We start from the raw sequence: 15,442 nt of genomic DNA, 5'->3' as shown, positions 1-15,442 counted from the left end.
AAAGAGTCATATAAAAGACAGATTACCCATGAAAAAATAACTATTAGATCAGCAACAGAGCAGCAACAGATTTCCCAAGAACAATAGTAGAAGCCAGAGGTTAATTAAATGTATCTTCAAAGAGTTGAGGAAAAGCTAATAAACTTAGAATATGCAACTAAACCGTCACTTCAGGGTGCCAAACAATGGCACTTCTCAGACAAAGACAGAAAATCTTCCTCTCCCAGACTGTCACTGAAAGATTAAAATATTCACATCAAGACTATACATTGTTTAAAGATGTATTCATATATATTATGTACATATGATACATGTGCAGTTCAGAAAGTGGTAAAAGTATTAAAGCATGGGAATGAGAAACACCTAAATCAAAATAGTGATTATCCATGGGAGAAGGTAAGAGAATAGAATTGGACCTTCATTTGTATTTCTTAAGCTAGTGTATATAGGCGTTCATTATATTAAGGCTTTTTTTTTTTTTTTTTTTTTTTGTCGATTTGAAATATATTTTAAAGGGCAGGAGAGTTTTAAGAAAAAGAATGATCTACAATATCAAACATCGCACCAGAAAATGAGAACAGAAAATTCCACAGATTTCCATACTAAAACACCACTGAATATGTGCCAGAGAATTGTTTTCCTAGAGAAGGGTGAATGGGAACATCTTTCCAGCCTGCCTACATCTGCTCCCATCCTGTCTTCTTCTCACCTGTTAGAATAAAAGAGATGTCCTTCTGCCCATTGAAGATCAGTCCTTTCGCTGTGTGTTCTGGATCCTACCTCTCTCATCTTTTTGGGACTCATACATTTATCCCTTTTTTTTCATATATATATATATATATATAATATATATATATATGAAATATATATATTATATATGTATTATATTATTATATATTATATATAAATATATATAATATATTATAATAATATAATATAAATAGTAATATAATAATAATATAAATATGATATATATAGAATATATATATTTCTTATATACATATATATAAGCAATATATATATATTCTTTCATATATATCACCCCTTCTACTAGTTCCTTACCATTTTACATTTTAAACTCTTCCCAAATTGCCACAAAATCAAACACTGCCTCTATTCATTCTCACAGCCTCATTCCAACCACTGCCTTATTTATCTTCTTCCCATGTCAGCCAAAGATCTTAAAAGCATTATCTCTGATTAGTGTCTCAATGTCTGTACCTCCCACTTAACCTCCTACTCTGAATGTACTCCTCCCCACTCACCCAACAAAAATTACTCTCTGTGATGTCTCTGTCTTGTTCTCTCACCATTGCTTGGTATTCTGCACCACTTCCTTCTCGTTCACCATCATAATACATGCAATATTTAGTGAGCACCATATTCCAGCCACTTTGTTAAGTACTTTGTGTTCATTATTTGCTTGTCGAAACCTCTCTTCCTTTGGCTTCTGTCATATAATACTCCTCTGATTTCCTTCTACTGCTCAAGTAGGTGCCCTTCAGTTTCTTTGCTTATCCTCATCTCTGTGGCCTTTTTTTCTCTTTTCTTTTCTTTTTTTTAAAGTTCATTTAGTTTTTGGAGAGAGAGAGAGGATCCCAAGCAGGCTCCATGCTGTCTGTGCAGAGCCCAACGCAGGGCTCAAAGTCATGAACCGTGAGACCATGACCTGAGCCAAAACTAAGAGTCGGACACTAAACGGACTGAGCCACCCAGGAGCCCCTCTCCAGTCTTTAATAGATAAAGTTCTTCAAAAGCATCATCCTTATTCCTTGACTCTTCTCACTTTATACCACAGATAATTGCCTCATTCATGTATAACTATCTATACAGAGATGACTCCTAATTTTATTTTTACTTCATTAATATTTCAACATGTAAATCTTTGAAAATAAGAACTCCTTCTTTTGGTAAAACATAACCATAATACCATTATTATACCTAAAACAAAATTAACCATAATTCCTTGATATTAGCAAGTAGCTGGTCAGTGAGCAACTTTCCAATTGTCTCATAAATATCATAACATTTTCCAAATTTTATAAATTCAGATTCTAATCCAGTTTTTCTCCTGATTGCAAACGTTTAGTGTTAATATTATCAGAATAAAGAGGAAAATCTGTAACCTGTCCTGCAAATTCTGTGTGATTTGTTTCCTGGCTTAACTGGTCAGCCAGATCAATAGAATCAAAGCTAGAAATCTCAAATGTTGTTTCACATCCAGTATCTTAAGTGGACATACAACTGATAATACCAAGTCAGAAAAGGATCTGAAACCCTCATGGTGAAATTTGCATCTTCTGGAGTTTGTTTTGACCCAAAGGAGGGAGTTGAGAAATATTGATGAGGGAAGTGATACATGTCTAGCTCATCGAAGGCAAATTAAAAGGCCTCAGTAGACACTACCTTTGGACAGCTTGCCACGTGTGCTCCACACCAATCTCCCAGGGTTTGGGGGAAATTGAACACAATTGAAACTGTTTTGTGTGTTATCCCTGGACAACCTTACAAGCACAGACTGCCTAGACTGACCTCTTTGCTACCAGCTAATTAGTTTATTTCTAAAGATGTGCAAACAAGACTCAGTTTTCCTAGACTGTCTGCATTTTTTTCTCTCAGAAGTACAGTTCTTTGCTTTTCCTTGCCAACAATCTAATTAATGACTGTCTCCCTCTATGTAACAAAATTTGTTTGCAGATAGATAAATGTCTCTGAGTTATTTATTCTTTGATAAGGCTTGGTTTCACTCTCAAATCTTTCTTCATTCTTTCTCACCTCAATACCTCTACCTATTCAATTGTTCAAGATGGAAATAATGGAGTATTTTCAGTGATTTCTTGTTCCTCACTTCTAGCTCCTTTCCATTTTTTTTAAATATGAAATTTATTGTCAAATTGGTTTCCATACAACACCCAGTGCTCATCCCAACAGGTGCCCTCCTCAATGCCCATCACCCACCCTCTCCTCCCTCCCACCCCGCATCAACCGTCAGTGTATTCTCAGTTTTTATCTAGCTCCTTTCCAATATCCAATTCATCACCAGAATCTGAATCTACTTTCAAAATATATCTTGATAGTAACCACTGTAGTCTGAGCCCAAACCATCTATTGTTAGCACTGTTGAAATTCTCTCCCAATGGGTCGTATTTGTTCTTCCTACATTCATATTCATCTCCTTCCATTTCATTTCCCTGTAGGGGCAATAGTGTTCCTTTAAAACCCTATTATTTGGGGCGCCTGGGTGGCTCAATCGGTTAAGTGTCTAACTCTTGATTTTGGCTCAGGTCATGATCTCATGGTTTGTGAGATAGAGCCCTGCATCAGCTCTGTGCCGGCAGCTTGGAGCCTGCTTAGGATTTGCTCCCTCCTCTCTCTCTGGCTCCCTCTCCACTCTCTGTGTCCAAATAAATAAACATTAAAAAAAAAATACAATCCTATTACTCATTACATATCTCTTCCTGTTTAAAAACTTCAGATGGCTTCCATTATATATGATAAAATAAAAAAAATCATAAATCCTTAACTGGGCCTACTCTTTCACAGTGCCTGCTTGATATGGCCACCACAGACCTCTCTAAGCTGATCGGGTACTGTGTACTTCCCTTACAACTATAGTCACGCTACCTTTTTTTCAAATCTTTTGGCAATAAACCTTTTCCTACCTCAGGACCTGGACACATGCTTTTCCTTCTGTCTTAAATCCCCATTGCTACTTTAGAAGTTGGCTCACATATCCCTTCCCCAAAGAGGCCCTTCCTGAACTTCCTACTAAATTAAGGATTCTCTTCTAAAGTCCTTCATAGTTCTAAACACAACTTACAATTTTAATAATTTACATAATTATTTGTTTCATAGCTTATTCTTTACTAGTCTATGAACTCCAAAAGGACAAGGATCATATCCACTTAAAAAAGATTCTGTATAAGTGCCTAGTATGTAGCAGGCACTAAATACTTACTTTGAATAGATGAATGAGGGAGATAAGGTATATGGAAGCATTTGGTATAATGCCTGACAATAAGTCAGTACTCAAGTTGATTTTCCTTTTTTATTTAAAACATTTATATCACATATTGGTCTTTAACAGAAGTTATTAGTTATTTTTCTTTAAGTTATGTATTTTAAATCTTTTTGGGTGGCTACAATCATTCCACTAGATGTCAGGCTAACCTAAAAAATTAATTGCTATAAAATTATGATTCCAGTGTTCGGTTGAGCTGTTAGATGATTCTCATATTTTTAATTTAATGAAGAGAGAGAATGTTTTTGTAGATACCTTTGAAATTGAAGTTGTTGATGCTGCATGATTATATATTGAGTACCAAGTATGTGATTCTCCTGTGCTGTCGAAGGTTATGGAGACTTTGGATTATCAAAGGATCGAACTCTATCAGTAATAAAATATATATAAAATATGATAATAAGATAATAGTGGCTGATAATATTAGTCAGCACTAACTACATGTGGAACACTGTTAAATGCTAAAATATTTTCTCTCATTTAATCTCAATTAACAAATTAGGTCAGTGACTACAAGTAGCTCAATTAATAAAGCAATCCTGTGACATAAAAAATATTACTAACCCCATTTCAAGAACTGGAGTTTGAAGGGGTTAAGTAGCTGTTCTTAAAAACTCTAAAAGAGATAGCATAATGTATCATAATTACTTATTTATAAAAATAAGTATTTATTTATAAAGATATTTTAATAATGGAGACTTGTCAATACTCATTGCCACTTAGAACTCAGGAATTTGTGTATGTGACAGATAAATAAATGATGTTGTTTGGTAAAATCGATTAAGATTAAGAAGAGATTAGGGAATGGAGAGAGCATAGATTTGGAATTAGACAGACTTTGGTTTACATCTCAGTATCAACATTTAGCTTTAGTCTGATCTTGGGCAAGTTATTTCATATATTTGAACCTCAGTTCTCTTATCAGTTAAGTGGGGATATAATATAATTCTTGCTTACAGTGCTAAAGTAAAGGTTAAATAGGTAAATATATGAAGGTGTCCACCACTTTTTGCCATGTAATAAGTTATGGTTCAATAAATTATACTTTTTATTACTTTTGCTATAAATGTCTCAATCTGAGAACAACAGATATTAATTTTGTGAATACTATGGGTAAAAAAACCCCTGATATTTTGGTCATGATAGATGAATATATTACTGGTCAGTAGAATAACAAGATCAAAATCATACTTGAATGACTTAAAATTTATGGATAATTTACATGCAAAGATAATTATTTAACTTTCAAAATTATTGAGAATATTTCCATTGAGGAGATAAGAATTAAGATTGTACTTAGTCCACATTTTTTAAGTACCTTTGGTGTTTGGGTATTATAATAAAAGAGGTAGAGAGAGAAATGAGATTTACTATCTTCTTTCCATGTTTATTACTAATCATCATTTATTAATATTAATATATTACTTCTTGCTTAGATTTCTCATTAATAGCCTCCCAAATAATCTTTGCATTTCAGTCTCCTTTACACAAGTTTGAAAGATGAATACTCCTAAAAGTACAGCCACACCATATCATAACTTGCTCAAACATCTGTAGTTTCCATTGCCTACCAAAGTAAGGATACACAAATCTTGGTTAGAGTCATGTTGTAGACTATTTCCCTCATTTTTACCATACGGTATGCCTTTGTATCCAGAACTGGATCAAGGAATGTGGGCACACTAACTAATGTCTTTAATTTAACTTTATATTTAAAAAAATATTTGCGTATTTATTTAATGGGGCTGGAATGAAATAGATTTTTCTTTTACACTTTCAGAAATTTTTCAAATTCAGGAAAATACAAAGAATAGTATAACAATACTTTTATTGCTCTGATTAAGAATTAAACATTGTTAATTTTTTATTATATCTTATATTTTTCTTAAAAAAGGCTAAAACATTACTGTTTATGCTTAAGCCTTAGGGAACTAAACCAACACCCCCATTCCAATTCACCTTTCTAACTCTGAGAAAGCTTCCTCTATGAAGAGTTTAATGTATATTATGCCTAAACAACTTTTAAAATACTCTTACTTATCTGTGCTTACAAACAAATATAGTATATGTTGTATGGTTTTAATTTATATACATGATACCATACTGTACCTATCTTTGTGCAATTTTCCTTACTTATCATATATTTGAAATCTCTTCAGTATAGATTGGGAATAGATATGATTTATTTTTTTTAGCTGTTATATTGGCCCATTTCACGAATACAGCACATTTAATTGTCCAGTCCCCTACTGATGGACACTTAGATTGTTTCCTGTTTTCACTGTTAAAAGCCATGGTGGACTGAATGTCTTCATGTATCCTGGAACACAAATATAAGAGTTTCTTTAGGGGGATCTCCTATAAATGTGCACATATTTTTTTATTTTACTAAATGCAACTAAATTTCTGTTAGCAGAAAGTCTATTTCCTCCCATTTTCATCAAAATTATTATTGGGTGGAATTAGTGTTTTTGTTTTGTTTTGTTTTGTTTTAATCTGCACTTCTCTGATTACCTTCCAGATTGAGACTCTGTTCCTAAGGTGGTTGGCCTTTTCATTTTCCTTCTCTATGAATGTCCTTTGCCCATTTTTTGTTGTTGAATTGTTGATGTCTTTCCCAGCCCCCCTTCCTTTTTTGAGCCTGAAAATATCTGCTTCCTATTATCATAAACTTTAGTGTCTTTAAATTGTTTTTTTATTAAGCTGTCAAAATTTATATATAATCATAATTCAAGAACTAAACTTTTCTTAATATTGAGTATACATGGATGTGATGTAATATTGAGTAATACATGGATGTGATGTGTTTCTTCATTTATTCAGATCTTTAAAATTTTTCTTCAAGTAAATAAAATTTTATGGTTTTCTGCATAACAGTCTTCTTCATTTTTAGTTAGATTTTTTTCCTTAGGTATTTTATGGTTTTGTTTATATTGTGAATGAGAATTTAAAATTTATTGTTTCCAAATATTGGCTTAATTATTAGGAATAATAATTAGGAATTAGGAATATTAATGAATTTTGTATATTGAATTCTCATATGCATATAGTTTTGGTATTCTCTCAGGATTTTCTATGAGGATGATTATGGTTTTAAAATAACGAAAATTTTGTCGCTTAATACTCATACTTACTCATTATCTTGTTTTTCTACATTGGTTAGTGCCTCCAACATAATATTGAATAGGAGCAGTGCTAGCAGGTATTTTGGTGCATTTTTGACATTCATAAGAATGCTTCTCATGGTTCCTAAAAATCATGATGCTTGATATAGAAATGTCTGGGGCACCTGCATGACTCAGTTAGTTAGGTGTCCAAATCTTGGCTTTGGTTTAGGTCATGATCTCCCGGTTCATGGGATTGAACCCTGTGTTGGGCTCCACGCTGACAGTGTGGAGCCTGCTTAGGATTCCCTGTCTTACTGTCTCTGCCCATCCTATGCTCCCATGTGCTCTCTTTCTCTCAAAGTAAATAAACTAAAAAACAAACAAACAAACACAATCAAACCCAAAACAACAATAACTCTGTAGCAGAGATGGAAAAAAATAAAAAAAAAATACACTAAAAAAAAAAAAAGAATTGTCTAAGGGATGTCCACTCTTGCCACTGTTACTCAACATAGTATTGGAAGTCTTAGCCTCAGCAATCAGACAACACAAAGGAATAAAAGGCATCCAAATCAGCCAGGAGGAAGTCAAACTTCACTCTTTGCAGATGACATGATACTCTATATGGAAAACCCAAAAGATTCTGCCAAAAAACTGCTAGAACTGATCCATGAATTCAGCAACGTTTCAGGATATAAAGTCAATGCATAGAAATTGGTTGCATTCCTATACACCAATAATGAAACAACAGAAAGAGAAATCAAGGAATCAATCTCATTTGCAATTGCACCAAAAACCATAAGTCCTAGGAATAAACATAACCAAAGAAGCAGAAAATCTATACACTGAAAGCTATATAAAGCTTGTGAAAGAAATTGAAGAAGACACAAAAAAATGGAAAAAGATTCCATGCTCCTGGATTTGAAGAACAAACATTGTTAAAACATCCATACTACCCAAAGCAGTCTACATATTCAATGCAATCCCTATCAAAATAACAACAGCATTCTTCACTGAGCTAGAACAAATGATCTTAAAATGTGTTTAGGACCAGTAAAGAGCTGAATAGCCAAAGCAATCTTGAGAAAGAAAACCGAAGTTGGAGGCATCACAATTCCGGACTTCAAGCTGTATTACAAAGCCGTAATCATCAATACAGTATGGTACTGGCACAAAAACAGACACTCAGATCAATGGAATAGAATAGAGAACCCAGAAATGGACCCACAAGCATATGGCCAACTAATCTTTGACAAAGCAGGAAAGAATATCCAATGGAATAAAGACAGTCTCTTCAGCAAGTGCTGGGAAAACTGGACAACAACATGCAGAAGAATGAACCTGGACCACTTTCTTACACCATGAACAAAAATAAAGTTAAAATGGATGAAAGGCTGAAATGTAAGACAGGAAACCATCAAAATCCTAGAGGATAAAGCAGTCAAAAACCTCTTTGGCCTCAGTCATAGCAACTTCTTACTCAACATTCCTCCAGAGGCAAGGGAAACAAAAGCAAAAATGAACTATTGGAACCTCATCAAAATAAAATGCTTCTGCACAGAAAAGGAAACAATTAGCAAAACTAAATGGCAACTGACGGAATGGGAGAAGATATTTGCAAATGACATATCAGATAAGGGGTTAGTATTCAAAATCTATAAAGAACTTATCAAACTCAACACCCAAAAAACAAGTAATCCAGTGAAGAAATGGGCAAAACACATGAATAGACACTTCTCCAAAGAAGACATCCAGATGGCCAACAGACACATGAAAAACTGCTCAACATCACTCGTCATCAGGGGAATACCACCATCAGGGAAAAACCACAATGAGAAACCACCTCACACTTGTCAAAATGGCTAACACTAACAACTCAGGCAACAACAGATGTTGACGAGGATGCGGAGAAAGAGGATCTCTTTTGCACTGCTGGTGGGAATACAAACTGGTGTGGCCACTCTGGAAAACAGTACGGAGGTTCCTCAAAAAATTAAAAATAGAACTTCCCTATGACCCAACAATTGCACTACTAGGTATTTACCCAAGGGATACAGGTGTGCTGTTTCAAAGGGGAACATGCAACCCAATGTTGATAGCAGCACTATCAGCAATAGCCAAAGTATGGAAGGAGCCCAAATGTCCATCAACAGATGAATGGATAAAGAAGATGTGGTATATATATTCAAAGGAGTATTACTCGGCAATCAAAAAGAATGAAATCTTGCCATTTGCAACTATGTGGATGAAAGTGGAGGGTATTATGCTAAGTGAAATTAGAGAAAGACAAATATCATATGACTTCATATGAAGATTTTAATATACTAAACAGATGAACATAAGGGAAGGAAAGCAAAAATAATATAAAAACAGGGAGGGAGACAAAACATGAGACTCTTAAATACAGAGAACAAAGAAAGGGTTGCTGGAGGGGCTGTGGGAGGGAGTATGGGCTAAATGGGTAAGGGGCATTAAGGAGTCTACTCCTGAAATCATTGTTGCACTATATGCTAATTAACTTGGATGTAAATTAAACAATTAATTAATTAATTAATTAATTAAAAATAACTGTCTAGATACTTGTTCCTTTCAAAAACCAGTTCTGCAAGTTTTTCTTTTTAAAAAATGTTTACTTATTTATTGTCTGTCAACTCAGAGCCTGATGTGGGGCTGGATCCCACAAATGGTGAGATCATAACCTGAGCTGAAATCAAGAGTGGGACATTCGACTGAGTGAACCACCCATGTGCCAAGTTTTTCTTTTTTAAAAATCACAGATAGGTGGTGGAATATATCCAATGCCTTTTCTGCATCTCTGGAGATATTCAGCATTTTTTCTCCTTGAATTTATTAATATGATGAATTGCTTTGATAGGGTTTCTTCTTTGTTATTATTATGAGTTTTAGTTTTTTTTAATTATTATTAGTTTCTTCATTTCAATTAGAGGTCAGGTATAAAATTCAATTAATAATTTTCCTTAGTTGAGGATAACCTATCATCACTGGAGCATGGCTCCTCTATCATTTCTTTGAAGTGGTACCCTTTTCTATTGCCTCGGAGCATAATATTTTAGCAACACAATTAAAACAAAATTAATATTGTGAACAGGCTGGCCCTATATAGATGTTTGTGTTCTGGGGACCAGCCAAAATTATAAGGATGACAAAGTTGTCTTTGATGCCTTCTGGCCTACCTTTTATTTTCAATTTAAATTGTAGTTAATATACAGTGAAATACTGTTTTCAGGAGTAGAATTTAGTGATTCATCACTTACATACAACACCCAGTGCCCATCACAACAAGTACCCTCCTCAATACCATCACCCATATGGCTCATCTTTCACACACCTTCTTCTGTCAACCCATAGTTTCTTCTCTATCATTAAGAGTCTCTTGTGCTTTGTTTCCCTCTCACCTCTCCCTTCCTTCCCTTATGTTTATCTGTTTTCTTAAATTCCACATGAGTGAAATCATCTGGTATTGCTTTCTCTCACTGACTTATATCACTTAGCATAATACACTGTAGCTCCATCCACATTGTTACAAATAGCAAGATTTCATTCTTTTTGATGTCTGAGTAATATTCCATTGTGTGTATATATACACACACACACACACACACACACACACACACCACATCTCTTCTATCTATTCATCAGTCCATGGACATTTGGGCTCTCTCCATAGTTTGGCTATTGTTGATAATGCTACTATAAACATTGGGATGCATGTACCCCTTTGAATTTGTATTTCTGTTATCCTTTGGGTAATACCTAATAGTGTAATTGCTGGGTCATGTGATAGTTCTATTTTGAGTTTCTTGAGGAACCTCCAAAATGTTCTCCAGAGTGGCTACACCAGTTTGCATTCCCACCAACAGTGCAAGAGGGTTCCCTTTTCTCTGCATCCTTGTCAACACTCATTGTTTCTTGTGTTATTAATTTTAGCCGTTCTGACAGGAGTGAAGGTGGTATCCCTGTTCATCAAGGATATTGGCCTGTAATTCTCCTTTTTAGTGGAGTCTTTGTCTGGTTTTGGAATCAAGTAATGCTGGCCTCATAGAATGAGTTTGGATGTTTTCCTTCTATTTCTATTTTTTGGAACCATTTGAAAAGAATAGGTATTAACTCTTCTTTAAGTGTTCATTTATTTATTTTGAGAGAGAGAGAGAGAAATAGATAGTGGGAGAGGGGCAGAGAGCGAGGGACAGAGAGAATCCCAAACAGGCTTGGCACTGTCAGAGTAGAGTCCAATGTGGGGCTTGAACTCACAAACTGAGATCATGACCTGAGCCGAAACTAAGGGTTGGATGCTTAACTGATAGAGTCACCCAGATACCCCTTTACTCTTCTTTAAATGTTTGGTAGAATTCCCCTGGGAAGCCATCTGGCCTAGGACTCTTGTTTATTGGGAGATTTTTGATTACTGATTCAATTTCTTTGGTGGTTATGGGTCTGTTCAAATTTTCTATTTCTTCCTGTTTCAGTTTTGGTAGTTTGTGAGTTTCTAAGAATTTGTCCATTCCTTACAGATGGTCCAGTTTGTTGGCATATAATTTTTCATGGTAATCACTTATAATTAATTATATTTCTGTGGTGTTGGTCGTGATCTCTCCTCTTTCATTTGTGATTTTATCTATTTGGGTCCTTTCTCTCTCCCTCTCTCTGTCTCTCTCTCTGGTAAGTCTGGCTAGGGGTTCATCATTTTTGTTGTCTTTCAAAGAGTAAGCTCTTAGTTTCATTGATCTGTTCTCCTGTATTTTTTTGTTTATATATTATTTATTTCTGCTCTAATCCTTATTATTTCCCTTCTTCTGCTAGCTTTAGGCTTTATTTACTGTTCATATTCTAGTACCTTTAGGTGTAAGGCTGGGCTGTGTATTCAGGACCTTTCTTGCTTCTTGAGATTGGCCTGAATTGTAATATACTTCCCACTTAGGACTGCCTTGCTGCATCCCAAAGGTTTTGGACTGTTGTGTTTTCATTTTCATTTGCTTCCATCTATTTTTTAATTTCTTCTTTAATTTCCTGGTTAACCCATTCATTTTTTAGTTGGATGTTCTTCAACCTACATGTATTTGAGGACTTTCCATTTTTGTCTCCCCATGTGACCCATGGGATCCTCAGACCTTGCTGCCTGTTCCCAGGGCTCTGCCCTGCTTCCTTACCCGAGCACCACCAGGGCCTGACCTCTGAAACTTCAGACTCTGTGCTCCACTGTTTATAAAAGACTGTAGGCTCTTGTGTGTGTTTTCACTCTTTCTCTCTAGCTGCTTTTAGGCAGAGTGCTTTCTTTATTAAAAAAAATTTTTTTTAACGTTTATTTATTTTTGAGAGACAGAGCATGAATGGGGGAGGGTCAGAGAGAGGGAGACACAGAATCTGAAACATGCTCCAGGCTCTGAGCTGTCAGCACAGAGCCCAACACAGGGCTCAAACTCATGGACTATGAGATCATGACCTGAGCCATAGTTGAAGTCAGATGTTTGACTGAGCCACCCAGGTGCCCCAGGGGGAGTGCTTTCTTATGCAAACACAATGTGCTGCTCTCTCTTCCCCTTTGTCTTTCTCATCTCCACAAGAAGGGTTCCCTCTCCTCTGTGGCACCATGGCTCTTCTCTCTCCCTATTCACCTCTCTATACCATGTACCTGCCACATTCTTTCCCTCAAGTTATGCAGATTGTACTGTTAATCCTCAGATCAATTCCTAGGTGTTCAAAATGGCTTGATGTTGATCTGTGTTTGAGGGACGAGACAAGTCCAGGGTCTTCTTACTATTCTGCCATCTTAACTCCTCTGTCTCCTTTGTATAATTTTACTTATTTTTATTTCACTATCCACTACCCTTTTCCATTTCTCCTTCCTTCAAAGGCTTAGGCTTTATGATGTTTGTAATATATGCTGGTAAACTAAAGTGTTATTTTTTTTTGCATATGTCTATGTGTTAATGTATAGAAATGGTATTGTCTTGAGACCGCACTTTGTTTCAACCCTTTTCACTCAACAGTGTATGTTTAAAATAAATTTTGTTGCTGTATATGCATCTATTATATTATTGCTAAGTGTAGTATAGTATTTCAGATTCTGTATCCATTGCATTTACTTCTCTATTCCCCTAGGGATGGACACCTAAAGTAACTTTCAACTTTCTGTAACTACAAAATAATACTGTGGTGAATTGCCTTTTGATTGGTGTGCTGGTTTCTTTGATTTTATACCCAGGTGTGTGATTGTTAGAACATTGGACAAGGTGTATATTGAATTCATTAAGTACCATCAGACTATTTTCTATAATACTGCTTCAGTTACACTCCTCCAGTAGAGGATGAGAAGTCTTATTTCTTTACTTTCTTACCTATAATTGGTATTATCTACCTGATTTTTAATTTGTATTAATCCAATGGATGTTAAGGCATATCTTGATACTGTTACAATTGGTATTTCTCTGGTTCTAGAGCATTTGTCTGATTTATACACTTATTTGCCTTTGAACTACCTTTCAATGATTTGCCTACTTATAACCTTTGTCTGTTTTTCTATTGAGGCTTCCTTTGCTTTTGTTATTCATTTGCAGCTCTTTCCTATACATGCCATGTATTAATTCCTTAGCAGGTTTTAAACATTGCAAATATCTTCTCTGGACTGTCAGCTGTTAATTTTGCCTATGATGTTCTTTGTGAACACAATTTCTCAATTTTGATGTATGTAAACCCATCATGGTTTTTTTTTTTTTTTTTTTTTTCCTTCTTAATGTTTCAAGCCTTTAGTTTTTGAAATCCTTTAAGCCCTAAGGTCACTCAGGTATTTTTCTTCATTTTCTTCTATTAGCTTTTAAAATTTGTCTTATCTAATTGAGACTTCATTCCAGATAGGATTCCCCAGTGAATATGGCATGTGCTTTGTGTATAGCATGAATTAGGGACTACTACTTTATTCTACTAGATATATGGCGCTAATTTTCCTAATAGTATCTGGAAAGTAGTTGTGGTGTGACCTTACTTTTCTGGTGAAATCTAAAAAGAACTGTTGATTTTCAGTTGTTTATTTTTTTTCTTGTTATGAGAATGGGGCGATGACCTCTAAGCTGTTTACATGTGAGACCAGTGCTGTTGATTTTTATAAATTTACCTTGTGTCTGGTAACTTTACAGAATTCTCTTACTAGATTGAATTATTTGTTAATTCCATTGGATTTTCTATGTCATCTACAAATAATTACAGTTTTGTATATTTATTTCAAATTATTGATTCTTCTATTCCTTTGTTTTCTTACCACATAAGAATCTTTCCTCAGTGGCTATTAAAGTTCTATAAATGATTTCTCAGTATAGTGGCCAGATAGCTGAAAACAAATTATCTCCTGACCCTTTGAGACTTTCATAGTAAACGATAATTTTTTTTTATGATTTTTAGGCTCTTAAATAATTTATTTTCCTAGGAATTTAGAATTTTACCTCCCTGGTACCTAATTTCTTATCCTCACTTGAAGATTTAATGCCCCCTTTTATTTTTAAATGATCAGAATTTGACATTAAGGCTCACAATATCAGGTTAATAAAGTTTTCAAAGGTTTCATTTTTTAAACTTATTTTTGTATCATTTAGTTATTTTTTAAAATTTATTTATTTATTTCGACAGAGAGAGAGAGAGCAAGTGGGGTAGGGACAGAGAGAGAGAGAGGGGAGAGAGAGAATCCCAAGAAGTCTCCACACTGTCAGTGCAGAGCCTGATGCAGGGCTTGAACTCACAAACTGTGAGATCTGTCATGATCTTGGACACTTAACTGACTGAGCCACCCAGAACGCCCTCAAAGGTTTTATTTTTAGTGAAGAATGATAGTTAAATTATAATATACTTTTATCTATGTATTGAGATGACAATTTTTCTTTTTAACCTGTTAATGAGATGAGTTATGTTGATTTTCTAATATTGAACCATCTTTGGATTCTTGGTATAAATTCAACTTGGTCATAATATATAATAATTTTTTATATATTCTTCTGGATTTGGTTTACTAATGTTTTATGATTTTTGTCCTGACTTTTCCAGATATATCATATATAGCTTCTTCCTTTCACACATTCAAAGAGTTTTTGAAATCTTTCTGCCTAGAAACAAAGGATTTTCTTCTAATATAACAGTTACTCTCTGTATTTCTCAGAAAAAAAATCACACTATTGCTATATTGATAGCTGAATTTACATTTTATTAGAGGGTTATAAATTGGATTGACATAATTCAGTTAATTTCCTGAAAGGCTATGTGTTGATTCAGATCACCATTTAAGTGGTTATTTTCATTATATCAGGTCCTC

At 34.6% G+C, this 15,442-nt stretch overlaps 1 long non-coding RNA gene across 1 annotated transcript in view; it reads left to right on the top strand.

The window, feature by feature from the left end:
* Positions 1 to 15,442, top strand: part of LOC122241480 — a 43,119-nt gene that overhangs the window by 18,021 nt on the left and 9,656 nt on the right. The gene's annotated exons all lie outside the window — the stretch shown is intronic.

Source organism: Panthera tigris, chromosome C1 (genome assembly GCF_018350195.1).
Source record: "Panthera tigris isolate Pti1 chromosome C1, P.tigris_Pti1_mat1.1, whole genome shotgun sequence".
Lineage (NCBI taxonomy): Eukaryota > Metazoa > Chordata > Mammalia > Carnivora > Felidae > Panthera > Panthera tigris.
This window is presented reverse-complemented; position numbering and strand designations above follow the sequence as displayed.